The sequence below is a fragment of the Cannabis sativa genome, chromosome 7 (assembly GCF_029168945.1).
Source record: "Cannabis sativa cultivar Pink pepper isolate KNU-18-1 chromosome 7, ASM2916894v1, whole genome shotgun sequence".
Taxonomy (NCBI): domain Eukaryota; kingdom Viridiplantae; phylum Streptophyta; class Magnoliopsida; order Rosales; family Cannabaceae; genus Cannabis; species Cannabis sativa.
The window spans coordinates 33,270,020-33,285,726 of NC_083607.1; positions in this window are offsets into that span (position 1 = coordinate 33,270,020).

Here is a 15,707-nt window from a genome sequence, read left to right on the forward strand (position 1 = left end):
ACTGCCGTGTCCAACACGATACTGAGTCCCGCTACTGCCATGTCCAACATGGTACTGAGCCACTACTGCCATGTCCAACATGGTACTGAGTTTTGAACGTTCATAGGGACGGTACTATTGACAAGTATCCTCCTGATCGGTCGAACCGGTCATACTCCGCCGCCGGTCATACTCCAACCCGTACCGACGGGATAGGTCAATAGCCGAACCACCAACCAAATGTCGGCTGATCGGTCGAACCGGTCATACTCCGCCGTCGGTCATACTCCGGCTGTACCGACGTGACAAGGTTGGATGGTTCGAAGCCTAAATACATAACTAATGTAATCTAGCAGGCTTCCTACATGCACGCTAAACATGTAATCTACATATGCATACTGTTATACTAATCTTACCTGGATTCCGATTTCAGGTGTGCCGGTCAACCTGACTGGAACTGAAGCTGAGCGGCGGATTACTGGCTCCTAAACCATAAAAATCACAACGCTATAAGTGACACGCTAAATCACTTCCCGAGGACTAAAACTTGGAACTAAAGTTTCCCTATCGATAAAAAGCATGGCAATACCCCTAAAAACCTAAAAACGAGAAAAACTAGGGTTCGGAAAAATTCCCCAACCGGCAGACCGGTTGCCCAACCGGAATTCCGGTTCTGGGAATTATCGAACCCTCATCCGGAATTCCGGATGCACAACCGGAATTCCGGTTCCTCGCAGGCAGCCAACTAAAATTCTCATAACTCGACCAATTCAACCCCAATTGGTCCCAAACTTTCCAGACCTGTTCTAAACTATCCCTAGAACAAATCCAAGGCATCAAAACCACCCAGAAAACACATATACAAAAATCACCATTAAAGACCAAGCTTTGAGTTCCAAAACTCAAACTTGGTTAAATCCACTAACATGCATCCAAACCTAGTTAATTCTACTTAACTAAGCATGAATAAGCTTCTGAAAACACACAAGAACATCCAGCAATTTCACAGAACAAAAAGAACCATTTCTTTCAAAAATTCATAACTTTTTCACATAAAAACTAAAAGCTTTGAACAACCTAACTAACATGCTTTCAACATAGCTCAACTAATATCAATTAACATGCTTTAAACCACATATATCAACAACAAAATCACAGCAGCAACATATTCCAAAATCATGCATGCATTTCATCAATTTCACATAAAATTCAAGAAAACACAAAGGGAATTTACAAGAGATCACACCTTGACTAGAATTACACAAGGATGAGTTGAAAATCACAAGCTTTGAGCAGAAAAATCCCAGCCCTAGCAGCCCAAGCTTTGGCCGAAAAGAGGGAGAGAAAGAGAGCTTGGAGTGTTTTTGAAAATTTCTTAAATTTTGACTAAGTGTTGAATGTTTGAGAAAAGAAGAATATAAATCACATAACTCAATTTATTTCAGCCATTAATTAAACAATTAAGCATTTATTTTTCCATTTCATAAAATCACAAAAGACAAAATACTAATGGGGCAAAAAGACCATTTTGCCCCTCCACCATAAAATCACATAAATCATACTAAAGGGGTATTTTTGGGAAATTCTAAATTCCCGGCCATTCCCGACATTCCCAATGTCTAAAACCCGTCCCCAAATTACTAACATACTAAGTTGTGATTTCTACTGAGCCAAACGCCGAGTTCCAAAATACCGGACACCGGAAATGCAAAATATAAAAGCTACTGATGACATAATCATGCATTTCTGAATTCCATAAATAACAATAATAAATTATTTAAATATCTATAAATAATTTCATAATTAAACATAAACAACTGCTAATTTCCAAATTAACTAAGCGGGCTTTACAGCAACTGACATTTTAAATGTTGTTCCATCTAAATCAGTCCCTAAGACAACTTTAGAATTGTGGAATGGTCGTATACCTAGTTTACGCCATTACAAAATCTAGCGGTGCCCTGCTCATGTCTTAAGAAAGAAAGATGGCAAACTAGAAAAGCAAACTGAGGTTTGCATGTTTTTTGGAAATTCTAAGGAGACTAGGGGTGGAATATTTTATAGTCGCAAGGATAATAAAGTGTTCGTTTCCACAAATGCCAGTTTCCTTGAAGATGACTATATTAAGAATTTCAAGCCGCAAAGCAAAGTAGTATTGGAGGAAATGCTTTCAGATATAACTCCTTCTAATGCTCCATCCGCTTCTACTCAAGTAGAGGAAAATCCCACTTCCTTGGTTGAACCTTTGGAAGTTGATACAACCGAGAAATTTGCCACTAATTTTCCTATTCAGAAGATCACGGCTCCTCGTCGTAGTGGGAGGGTTTCCACAAAACCATCTTGTTACGGTTTAGATGGTGAAATCAATACGGTCGTTGGTGACGGTATTGATGGCGATCCATTGACCTATAAACAGGCAATGGCAAGTTCGAAACAGAAACAATGGTCAGCCGGCATGGATTCCATGAAAAAGAACAAAGTCTGGGAATATGTAGACGCACCTGATGATTATCATCCAATTGGATGTAAGTGGGTCTATAAGAAGAAAAGAGGTGTTGGAGGCGAAGTCAAAACTTTCAAAGCTACTGGTTGCTAAGGGTTATACCCAAAGAGAAGGTGTGGACTATGAGGAAACTTTTAGTCCGGTCCCCATGCTCAAATCAATCCGAATTCTTCTCTCCATAGCTACCACTTTCGATTATGAAATTTGGCAAATAGATGTCAAGATAGCTTTCCTTAACGGAATTCGGATGGAAATTGTCTATATGGAACAACCAGAAGGCTATGTTCTTCCAGGGCAAGAAAGGAAACTTTGCAAACTTAATAGGTCCATTTATGGACTTAAGCAAGATTCTCGCTCCTGGAATAAAAAGTTTGATGAAATAATTAAGACCTACAACTTTCAACAAAAGGAAGATGAACCTTGTGTTTACCAACTCAAGGATAATCAAGTGGTAGTATTCCTGGTCCTTTATGTTGATGACATTTTGATTATTGGTAATGTTGGGTTTTGTGCCCTAAATAAAACCCATTTCAATATAATCAGATTTACTTATTAATAAAGATCAGAAATAACATTTTATGTTGCATGGTTCACATGATTTATTTCATGATTATATATATAATGTATGAATTCTATTTAAGTCCAGAACATATGAATTTGTTAATGATTATAGTGTTGTCAGCATAGTGGAATATAATCTTAATTATATGTTCAAAAGTCTATTCCCTGATTTGTCAGAACACTGCATTTAGACTGACATGGTATAATCAGCGATAGGTATTCTTACACATTGGAAAAGTGTTATGTCCTTTCCAGGACATTGGCAAAGTTTAGCAGTATCGGATGTATGGAGTATACATCGGAAGGGACCGATATTGAACTTTGCTTAGATATATTAAAATTTACCGTAATATCTATTCAATTTAATATCACTCGTTGATCCTAGATCAAATGATCTTAATCCAGATATGTTTAGGTTCGATCTCAAGAGTACTATATATGTTCTTTGATTTGTTAGTTAAGCCTACTTTTGGGTCAGGGTGACACGTATATTTTGGGAACATGATAGTATAATTGAGTGGGAGCGCTAACTTATATATGGAATCTATAACTTCTATAGGAATTTAGAAGTGAAACGATGATATCCTTCGAGCTTGGCTAAACAGAGATAAATGGTGGAGATCTAATTTCACTTCGCTGAAATATCATTTATACGGAGCTAAGTGTTTTAAGGATAAAATACATTGAAGGTGTAACGGTAACTTAGTGCCTATTCAATGTAGATCATCTATTAGAGGGTCATTGATCACATTAGGATTATATCAATGGATAACTAATGACGTGTCTATATCCTGGAACATATAGAGCGTTCTATATGACTGAGAGTGCAATTCCAAGTTCTAAGTGTGGATTCAATAAGGAATTAATAAGTTAGGGAATTTACTTGGTAAATTCGGTTCGACTTATTGGAAGCTCGGTTATATAGACCCATGGTCCCCATACTAGTTGAGACCATACTGCTTGTAAGACTCAGTTAATTGATTTTAATTAATCAATTATAATTCTAAAAGTTAGACTATGGCTACTTTATGAATTTTGACTAAGCAAGGGCAAAATTGTAAAGAAAAGAGATGTGACAGTCAGTAGTCACGTGATCCGTAAGGGGAAACACCGGGTAAGCTGTGCAATCCCACACCGCCTGGGGAAGGTCAAGTGGGATGATTCTGAGACTGTGTAGGTATGGGACTGCACATTTGAAGAGAGCTTAAATGGATTGATTGGTACTACCTATGTCAACAAGGTGCATCTTGTTTTTCGGTAGCCTATCTCGAAAGAACTCCACAGTTAAGCGTGCTTGACCTGGGGCAATTTCAGGATGGGTGACCTCCTGGGAAGTTTTCCCAGGAAGCGTGTGAGTGAGGACAAAGCACGCTGGAAACACTCGTGTTGGTCTGTAGGGTCAGTAGTCAATCCAGGAAGCAGCCAGAGTGGCGTACTCGTGTATAAGAGCCATTCATTCCGTGGGTGTAAGGACCCAATGGAGGCTTGAAGCGAGGACGTTATAAGAGATTCTAGGTTTATATATTAATTAAGATACTTTACATGTCTAAATTAATAAATATATTAAATGGAATATTATTTAATAATTATTTTTAAGTTATTAAATAATTAAAATTGGCATTTAAATGGTTAAATTGGAAAATTGGCATTTTTGAGAAAATGGGAATGAAAAATAACAAAATGGAAAAGTTGCAAAGTGAGGCCCAATTTCCTAATCTGGCCGCCCACTATGCATAGGCTTTTACCATTTATTTGTCCATTATTTTAATGCCATACAATTCTAACCTAAACCTACAAGGCCTTCTATAAATAGAAAGTATTGGCTTCAGGAAACTCATGACTTTGTACATTTGTTTCTTTCAGAAAAGCCTAGCCGCCCCCTCTCTCTCTTTTCTTCTCTCAAATTTCGAAAGTCCCTTGAGTGATAGAGTAGTGCCCACACACATCTAGTGGTACCTCAATCATAGTATGTAAGACTGGAAAATCAGCATCAAAGAAGGAGAGAAGGAGATCCAGATTCAGATCTTGATAATGCTCTGCTACAGAAAGGAATCAAGGGCTAGAGATGTGAATAGAATGAGTCATTATATTCCGCTGCACCCAATGTAAGGTTTTCTTAAACTCTTATGTGTTTATTTCATTATTTTAGAATTCATATTAGGATGTTAATGAAACATACTTGGTAGTAAATCTAGATCCTGGTAAAATATTTCCAACAACTGGCACTAGAGCCATGGTAATGATTTACTTTCATGTAATATGAATTATAACGATGTTTTATATGTTTTGTGTTGATTTGGATGGTTTCATGTTGGTTTATGTTCTTATGTGATGAATGTATATGTTGTACAAATTTTTTCCATGAAAAATATTTTTTCTATTTTTGAATATATTTTATTTGGATTCCTTGTGAAAAATTAAGCATTTTTTGATTTTATGAAAATTAATTCCGATGAAAAACGAAAAAGATATGAATTTTGGAAAATCGGGATTCAAGGTTGTCGAGTGGGTGCTCGCGAGCACTAGGCACTCGGTCAGGCAACCCCCCATCCGCACGCGTGAATCCTGCAACACGCCCATGACGCACCCTGCAACTGACCGAGTTTTCTCGGTCAGGCATGCTGCAGGCGCCGAGTTTACTCGGCGTCCCCTCCCCTTCCGCGCGCGTATTGATGCTGTGTGCAGCCTGCTGAGGCTGCACATGCAACCCTTCCTGGGCAGCCACACCGAATTGCGATTTTTGGGATTTTTTTTCCAAAAATCCAATTTTTTACGGGATTGTTTCCCAAAAATTAATTTTTTCCAATTTTAGATTTTTCTAATTTGAAATATTTCCAATTTGGAACATTTCCAATTTTAAATATTTCCAATTATGGTAAGATTTAAAAATTTGTTAACTTCTTTAATATTTATATATTATTTAATTATAAGATTAGATATTTTTATATTTAACATATTTTAAATTAAAAGATAACTTTGTCTTTTTATTTAAAATGTTATATTAAAATTATCTTATAAGACAAATTAAATACTTAATAAATTTGAAATTAACATAGATATTTTTAAAGATACACTTACCATAATATTTTCAAATTCAAAATTTGTTATTTTTTTAAATATTTAATTATTTATAAATTCTAAGTTTAAAAATGATATTTTTCTATATATATCATTTTTTTTCTTATTGGAAATTTATAAGTCATATCTTGAATATTTAAATAACTTAGATATTTTGTAGAAATTTCAATATTGCTTAATTTGAGATATTTTGACATATCTGTTGGGTTTTATGCCCTAAATAAAACTCATTTCAATATAATCAGATTTACTTATTAATATAGATCAGAAATAACATTTAATTTTGCATGGTTCACATGATTTATTTCATGATTATATGTACATAATGTATGAATTCATCTTAAATCCTTTTCACATACTTGATCCTGTTTATTGTGCCGTCAACACATTGGAAAGTAAACATGACTATGTGAATAAAGTTTCCTAGATTTATCAGACACAGGGTTTTACTGATATGATAATCTACAACAGAGTTTACTTGCATTTGGAGAAGTGCTATGTTCTTTCCAGAGCATTGGTTAAAGTAAAGCTCAGGTTGGATGCATGGAGTATGCATCGGAAGGGACCGATATTAAACTTTGACTTAGATTTATTAAACTTACTGTAATATCTATTCAAGTCAATATCGCCTAGTTGATCCTAGATCAAATGTTCTTAATCCTGTTATGATTAGGCTCAATCTTGAAAGGCTATTCGTGTTCTTTGATTTGTTAGTTAAGCCTACTTTTAGGTCAGGGTGATACGTAGATTTTGGGAACACGGTAGTGTAATTGAGTGGGAGCGCTATCATAAACATGGAATTTATAGCTTCTATCTGGCGAATAGTAACCAAAGGATGATCTCCTTCGAGCTTGACCAAACGAACATAAATGGTGGAGTATTCATTTCACATAAGCTGAAATATCATTTATATGGGGTCAAGTGTTTTAAGGAATAAATACATTGTAGGGTGTAACGGTAATCTAATCCCTTTACAGTGTAGATCATTCATATAGAGGATCATTGATCAAATTAGGATTATAACAATGGATAACTAATGATGCATCTATATGGTGGAACATATAGAGCATTCTATATACTGAGAGTGCAATTCTAAGTTCTATGCGTGGATTCAACGAAGGATTAATAAGTTAGTGAATTTTAGTGCTAAATTCTTGATCTACTTATTGGAAGCTCGGTTATATAGACCCATGGTCCCCGCACTAGTTGAGATAATATTGCTTGTAAGACTCATGTAATTGGTTTTGATTAATCAATTATAATTCTCAATTTAGACTATGTCTATTTGTGAAATTTTCACTAAGGGCGAAATTGTAAAGAAAGAGTTTTAGGGGCGTATTTGTTAATTATGATACTTTGTATGGTTCAATTAATAAATATGATAAATGACAATATTATTTAATAATTATTTATAGTTATTAAATAGTTAGAATTGGCATTTAAATGCTTGAATTAGAAAATTGGCGTTTTTGAGAAAATCAGATGCAGAAAAGATAAAACTACAAAATTGCAAAAAGTGAGGCCCAAATCCACTAGTATAGGAATTTACCTCTGATATTTTCATTATTTTAATGCCAGATAATTCAAACCTAACCCTAGTGGAATGCTATAAATAGATAGTGAAGGCTTCATGAAAAATACACTTTTCTTCTGACACTTCTGATTCAGAAAAACCCGAGCCTTCTCTCTCCCTATCTCTGGCCGAACCCACTCTCTCTCTCTTCCTCATTGAGATTTCGAAATTATTAGTGTATGAGTAGTGCCCACACACAGCAAGTGATACCTCAATCATAGTGAGGAAGATCGTGAAGAAAGACTTTCAGCAAGAAGGAGTTTTCAGCATCAAAGATTCAGATAAAGAGATCCAGGTTCAGATATTGATAATGCTCTGCTACAAAAAGGAATCAAGGGCTAGATATCTGAACGGAAGGAGTCATTATGTTCCGCTTCACCCAATGTAAGGTTTCCTAAACTTTATATGTGTTTATTTCATCGTTTTAGAAAGTTCATATTTAGGGTGTTAATAAACATACTTGAGAGTAGATCTAAGATCCTGGTAAAATAATTTCCAACAATATCATTATGGTAATTATTAATTATTTATTATTTTATTCCTAAAATAATAATTATCTAACCAAATCTATTTTAAAATTGGTTTATTTTATTAAATTGTAAGATTTTAAAGTGATATTGAAGATTCTTTCTTTCAAATCATTGATCTTATTTGATATTTAATTTAATATGATTCTAATAAACTTAGATATTTTAAAATTAGTTTCCTTTATTTTGAAATTTTTTTAAGGTTTGTTTTAACAACCCTAAATTTTCAAAATCTAATTGGTTAATTTAAGAATAATAATTTAATTATATTAATATCTTATTTCACATTTGTTACATGAACAATGTTTATTTAATTTTATATTGTTTATTCATTTTTTTTAACAAACCTATTATTTATTTGATATAAATTGTTATGATTAACTTGTTGACAGATCAATTGATCTGATTTTAATCATAGTCCAATTGTCAATAGATCTTATAAATAATTTGTAACAGGTAAATTTTGTACTTCTTTCATTTGTGTAAACCTAGTAACATGATAGGGCCCATCCAAATCATTTGACCTGTGTGAGCCTATATGTTTGCTATTGGGCTTAGATGCATATAGGAAGCCCATTTAAGTTTCACTAAGTAAATGGACTAGGTTGCTAAAATAAATTTTGACATAAATAAATTTATTTAGGCCCAATTAGATTTGGGCTTATTCAATGAATAACAATTGTTTATTTTAAGGTTAAATTCCTCTCTTTTGGGCCTTGTGTGAGAGTTGGGGGCCAATAGAAATGGGTACGACATACTGAACCGAGCTCCCCCTCACATGAACTACCCCATTTGTGAAGGCTCATTTGCCTTATTTAAATTATTGTATTAGGTTAATTATATTAGTCTAACCTAATTAAAATTGAATTGGCAACATAATTAAATTTTAAAATATATGAAATTTATTTTTCATTTTAATATTTTAAAGTTAATTTTAGAAAAACACTTAGTTAATGATATATATTCTAGATAGTTATTTCTATACTAGTTATTATTTCTAATATTAAATAGGAAAATATCATTGATTGTGAAATTAATTGTTTATTAATTAATTTTTGTACAATCTAAGTTTAGTATATTTTCCTAGTATTAAACTAGAATTAATAATTAATTTTTCTCTATACTTAATTATTTATTTCTTGAATTTAATACATTTAATTAAATTGAAAATTTCAATATCTAAGTTGATTTTCATCATGATACTTAAATATTGTTATTTTCATGATATTTAATTAAAGTTGAAAATTATTTTAAGTTAGAAATTTTTCTTTAAGATTTCATAACAGCTTAAATTTGAATAATTTTCAAAATATATTTTATTTTGTTTTATTAATCTTTTTCCCACAATTTTGAAATTGCATTTCTTTAATGCAGAAATTTCGAGTTTTATTTGAAAAATAGATTAAGGTTGAACATTAATTTTTGGACCAACTTAAATTAATGATTTTTTCATTTAATGATTAATTCAAATAAATGAACTAAAATATATTATAATTAGAAATTGAATTAATTAGTCAATGAAAGTCTAGATAGATATTATCTGTTTTGCTTGAAGTATTTTTCTAGTGATATTTAATTAAATACAAAATTAATATTTAAGTTGATTCTTAATCATGATACTTAAAAATTTGAAATTTTTCTGAAATATTTAATTAGATAGGAAAATTATATTTTTGTTGAAAATTAATTTTTATCAATTAATTTTTGGCCAACATAAAATTAGAATAATTTTTCCAGGATTTAATTTATTTTATTTTAAAGTATTTTTCAAAAATTGTATTCTTATATACTTAAATTTTTGAAATGCAATATATATTTATAGAAAATTAAATTTGAGTTGTAAATTAATTTAAATTAATTTTGAAACAACTTAAATTGAATATTTTTCTAAATATTTATGGAAATTATTACTAAGATGGAAATAATTCATGTTATTTTCATATCCATCTAAGTATAATTTATAAATATTAAATTAAAATTTATATTTAGAATTTTTCATTCTAAATTGGAAATTTTAATTAAATAAATATATATTTAAAATAAATTGATTAAAATAAATATTAGAAGAAAATACAACTTTCTTTAAATAATGAGCTTTATTATTATTAAGATATTCGATCTCCATTGTTGGTTCTACATAGTTCTTGTTTTAGTGAGTAATCCTCCCTAATGGTGGAACGTTCATTAGCAATTTAATGCCGTAGAATCTCGAAAGATAATATTATTTGTAAGTGTTTTATATAGTATTGATCACCCTAATGGTGGCGACTGTATTTGACTTACAAAAGTATGAAACAATGGTGGAAGCTCATAAGATAGAATAGCCTTGACTCTCGCCTAACCGAGAGAACGCTGGATACCAATCTTGATCGAATAAAAGGTTGCTAGAATGTTTATCATTTTAGATGAGCTGACAACTCTATTCAATGGATGGTATCACTGACTCTCGCCTAAACGGGACACTAATATCAATTTGTTGAAGACCTTGGAAATTATTTAGGATTGTATGTTTTAGTATTTTCACTTGTCATTCCTACTTGCTATGTGATTAATAATTTTTGAATTGTGTATGAATTTATATTGAACGATGTTATTTTTTGTTATTAAATTGTAGTTTAATTTCGAATCTTCATTGTTGATCTAACTTGGTTTGTTCTTCTAATGAGATAAATCCCTAATGGATTTTCACCATTAGACTAACATAATAGTGTTAGATCTCGAAAGATAAATATTGTAAATGAAACATCTAGCTGTTCATCATTTGATGACACCTTAGACTAGTATTTATAATATGAAACAAGAAGATTGTATAAATAAGATTACCTTGACTCTCGCTATTCGAAGCATCGTTGGATTCTTATTTTAAAAACGAAATTATCCTAATTCCTCTTAGCTTATTCATTTCGAATTAGCTCAGTAACATATCATTGGATGAATGGTCTATAAATCATAGAATGTCATTCTATTTTCTCCTAAGAAATTAAATGACACATTTGATTATATTCCCGAAATTCTATCCCGAATTGATATAAATCCTCAATCTTAGAAATCTCCTACTTGTATGGGCAAATCAACTTAGAGTTAAATTAGTAGTGGTGGTCCAAGAAAGAATTACTCATTATACAGTTACAATTTCATAAGTGTTTAATAACCATTTTCTATCAATGGATTCAAACTGTATGAGTTTAGTATTATGAGACAAGAATCCACTTGAACTATTCGAAGAACTCTTAGATGTAAGTAAAACCTACGTCATTAAAAGATACAACCACATTTTATTTTAATCTATGGCATTTGTATATTGTTCATAGTGGTTTTGACAAGATCAATCCCTACAAAGAGTTAATATGTCTATATCCACTGAAAGTATAATCATCTCATTCGCAGATGGATGTACATTCAGGGGTGGATATGAGCTTTCGTTGTATTCTTAAAATGATCACTCTAGATTTTTACCTTATGCAAAATAAATTTGAAATGTTTGAAAAATTTCATGAATTTCTAGCAATGGTGAAAAACTATTAAGGTAAGTGGTTAAAGATCTTGCGAACTGATAGGGGTGGAGAAAAAGTTAGTAGATATGCAGTTCAAAAATCATTAATTTGATTTTTGAATTATATCCAAACTTACCTCCCCAGAAATTCAATTTGCATATTGATAATTAGTTACTAGTCGTTGCCTAAATCCTTCTATGCTAATATAATTTCAGAATGATGCAATGGTTGTATACTTAATGTAAATCATTACTAGATTCATGGATGACCTAATCGAAATCTTCAGAAAAGCTAGAACTGCTAACCCTGGTTTGCATGTTTGTTAGCTATTCAAAGTGATTAGGGGTTGACTATCCCATAGTTATTAGATAAGAAAGTGTTTGTTTAAACAAATACTACTTTTCTAAGAAAATGACTAAGTTTGAAAATAAAGTAGCAAATAAAGGAGATATTTTTTTCTTGATTCCATAAGTGTTCTGTCATCTTATTTGTTACAAGATGATCCCACTGTCTCTGTTGTCTTGACACAACTGAAGAGGTTAATACCATTTAGTTTTCTTAGACATAATTCACGGTACCTTGTCGTAGTGGGAGGGTTTCAAGGAACTCACTCTTCTTATGACTTGGAAGACACTAGTGATTAAAATCCATTGTGAGTTTAAACAAGTAATGGATTGTCAAGATAAGAAACTAAGAAGAAAGCCAAGAGAACTATGGTTTAATCCATTCACATGGAGTAACCTAAAGTTTTCTATTATAGGGACATAAAAGGAATTTTCGTTAATAAGTCCATTCAATGGACTTAACAAAACTTCCTGTTCCTAGTATTATAGGTTTGAGTTTATCTAAACCTATGGCTTGTGGTATACCTGGTAATTACTTACTCTAATGCAAGCAACTTACTTTAGTAAGATGCTGAACCTTTTTCTTTCTAATGGCAATCTATAGAAGCTTCTCGACTTCTAGGCATAGATTTTAAAACTCTTCGACTACACTACATCAGATTTCGAGACTTGCCTTTGTGCTAGAAAGTCTGCTGATAAGATGGTGATTACTCTGGGGGTGGAGTAGTGATTTTGGAGAAGTGTAAAAACCTATTTGAATTCTCTAGGTCTACCAGAAAGAGACTGAATGTTAAAGTTACAGGAAAGGTACTTACTCAGTCTAAGGAAAGTTTTATACAATTATGGCACCGTTCCAACTTCTCTTAACTACTAGTGTTATTTCCTGATTAACCAAAAAGTAGTTGCCAAAAGTATGGAATCCAGTATCCCAAAAGAGTAGACATATAGAGAGGAATTAATAAAGATCAGAAATAACATTTTATGTTGCATGGTTCACATGATTTATTTCATGATTATATATATAATGTATGAATTCTATTTAAGTCCAGAACATATGAATTTGTTAATGATTATAGTGTTGTCAGCACAGTGGAATATAATCTCAATTATATGTTCGAAAGTTTATTCCCTGATTTGTCAGAACACTGGATTTAGACTGACATGGTATAATCAACGATCGGTATTCTTACACCTTGGAAAAGTGTTATGTCCTTTCCAGGACATTGGCAAAGTTTACCAGTATCGGATGTATGGAGTATACATCGGAAGGGATCGATATTGAACTTTGATTAGATATATTAAAATTTACCGTAATATCTATTCAATTCAATATCACCCATTGATCCTAGATCAAATGATCTTAATCCTGATATGTTTAGGTTCGATCTCAAGAGTACTATACATGTTCTTTGATTTGTTAGTTAAGCCTACTTTTGGGTCAGGGTGATACGTACATTTTGGGAACATGATAGTATAATTTAGTGGAAGCGCTAACATAAATATGGAATCTATAACTTCTATAGGAATTTAGAAGTGAAACGATGATATCCTTCGAGCTTGGCTAAACAGAGATAAATGGTGGAGATCTAATTTCACTTTGCTGAAATATCATTTATACGGAGCTAAGTGTTTTAAGGATAAAATACATTGAAGGTGTAACGGTAACTTAGTGCCTATTCAATGTAGATCATCTATTAGAGGGTCATTAATCACATTAGGATTATATCAATGGATAACTAATGACGTGTCTATATCCTGGAACATATAGAGCGTTCTACATGACTGAGAGTGCGATTCCAAGTTCTTAGTGTGGATTCAATAAGGAATTAATAAGTTAGGGAATTTACTTGGTAAATTCGGTTCGACTTATTGGAAGCTCGGTTATATAGACCCATGGTCCCCATGCTAGTTGAGACCATACTGCTTGTAAGACTCAGTTAATTGATTTTAATTAATCAATTATAATTCTAAAAGTTAGACTATGTCTACTTTATGAATTTTGACTAAGCAAGGGCGAAATTGTAAAGAAAAGAGATTCTAGGTTTATTTATTAATTAAGATACTTTACATGTCTAAATTAATAAATATATTAAATTACAATATTATTTAATAATTATTTTTAAGTTATTAAATAATTAGAATTGGCATTTAAATGGTTAAATTGGAAAATTGGGTTTTTTGAGAAAATGGGAACGAAAAATAACAAAATCGGAAAGTTGCAAAGTGAGGCCCAATTTCCTAATCTGGTCGCCCACTATGCATAGGCTTTTACCATTTATTTTTCCATTATTTTAATGCCATACAATTCTAACCTACACCTAGAAGGCATTCTATAAATAGAAAGTATTGGCTTCAGGAAACTCATGACTTTGTACATTTATTTCTTTCAGAAAAGCCTAGCCGCCCCCTCTCTCTCTTTTCTTCTCTCAAATTTCAAAATTCCCTTGAGTAATAGAGTAGTGCCCACACACATCAAGTGGTACCTCAATCATAGTATGTAAGACTGTGGAAAATTAGCATCAAAGAAGGAGAGAAGGATATCCAGATTCAGATCTTGATAATGCTCTGCTACAGAAAGGAATCAAGGGCTAGAGATGTGAATAGAATGAGTCATTATATTCCGCTGCACCCAATGTAAGGTTTTCTTAAACTCTTATGTCTTTATTTCATTGTTTTAGAATTCATATTAGGATGTTAATGAAACATACTTGGTAGTAAATCTAGATCCTGGTAAAATATTTCCAACAGGTAACAATATCAACAAAATGATTGACATCAAGGAATGGCTTGACACTCAATTTGAAATGAAAGATTTGGGTGAAGCTGCTTATGTGTTTTGTATTCAGATCATTAGAAAGTGGAAGAACAGATCCCTTGCTCTCTCTCAAAATGCTTACATTGATAAGGTTTTGGAGAGATTCTCAATGACCAATGCCAAAGGGGCACAGATGACTTCTAGATTTGGTATCCGTCTATCTAAGGAACAATGTCCAACTGATGCTCAAGAGATAGAGGATATGAGAAGGGTTCCTTATGCTTCAGCACTTGCGAGTCTAATGTATGCAATGTTATACACTAAACCTGACATATGCTATGCAGTAGGAATTGTGAACATGTATCAGAAAAACCCAGGAGAGGAACACTGGACTGCAAATAAGCATATTCTGAAATATTTGAACAGTACTAGGCATTATGTGTTAGTCTACAAGGGTGGTGCTTTAAATCCCGTAGGCTATACACACTTAGATTTCCAGGCTTGTCTTGATGACAGAAAGTCTACATCTGGGATAGTTTTTACTCTTGGGGATGGAGGAGTCGTTTGGAGAAGCACTAAGCAAACTGCAATATTAGACTCTACCATCGAGGCCGAGTACATAGCTGCGGCTGAGGTTACTAATGAACTTGTTTGGCTAAGAAAGTTCTTCTCAGGACTTGGTGTTGTTCATGGAATGGAAGCTACAAGAGAAGAAAACACATAAAGAGGAAATACCACATCATCAGAGAATATGTGGCAAGAGGGGATGTACTAGTGGAGAAAGTGGAAACCGAAGACAACTTAGTTGATCCATTCACCAAAGTTTTGGCTCCAACTATATTTGAAAAGCATAGATTGAATTTAGGATTAATTGAAATGAACTGATAGTTTTA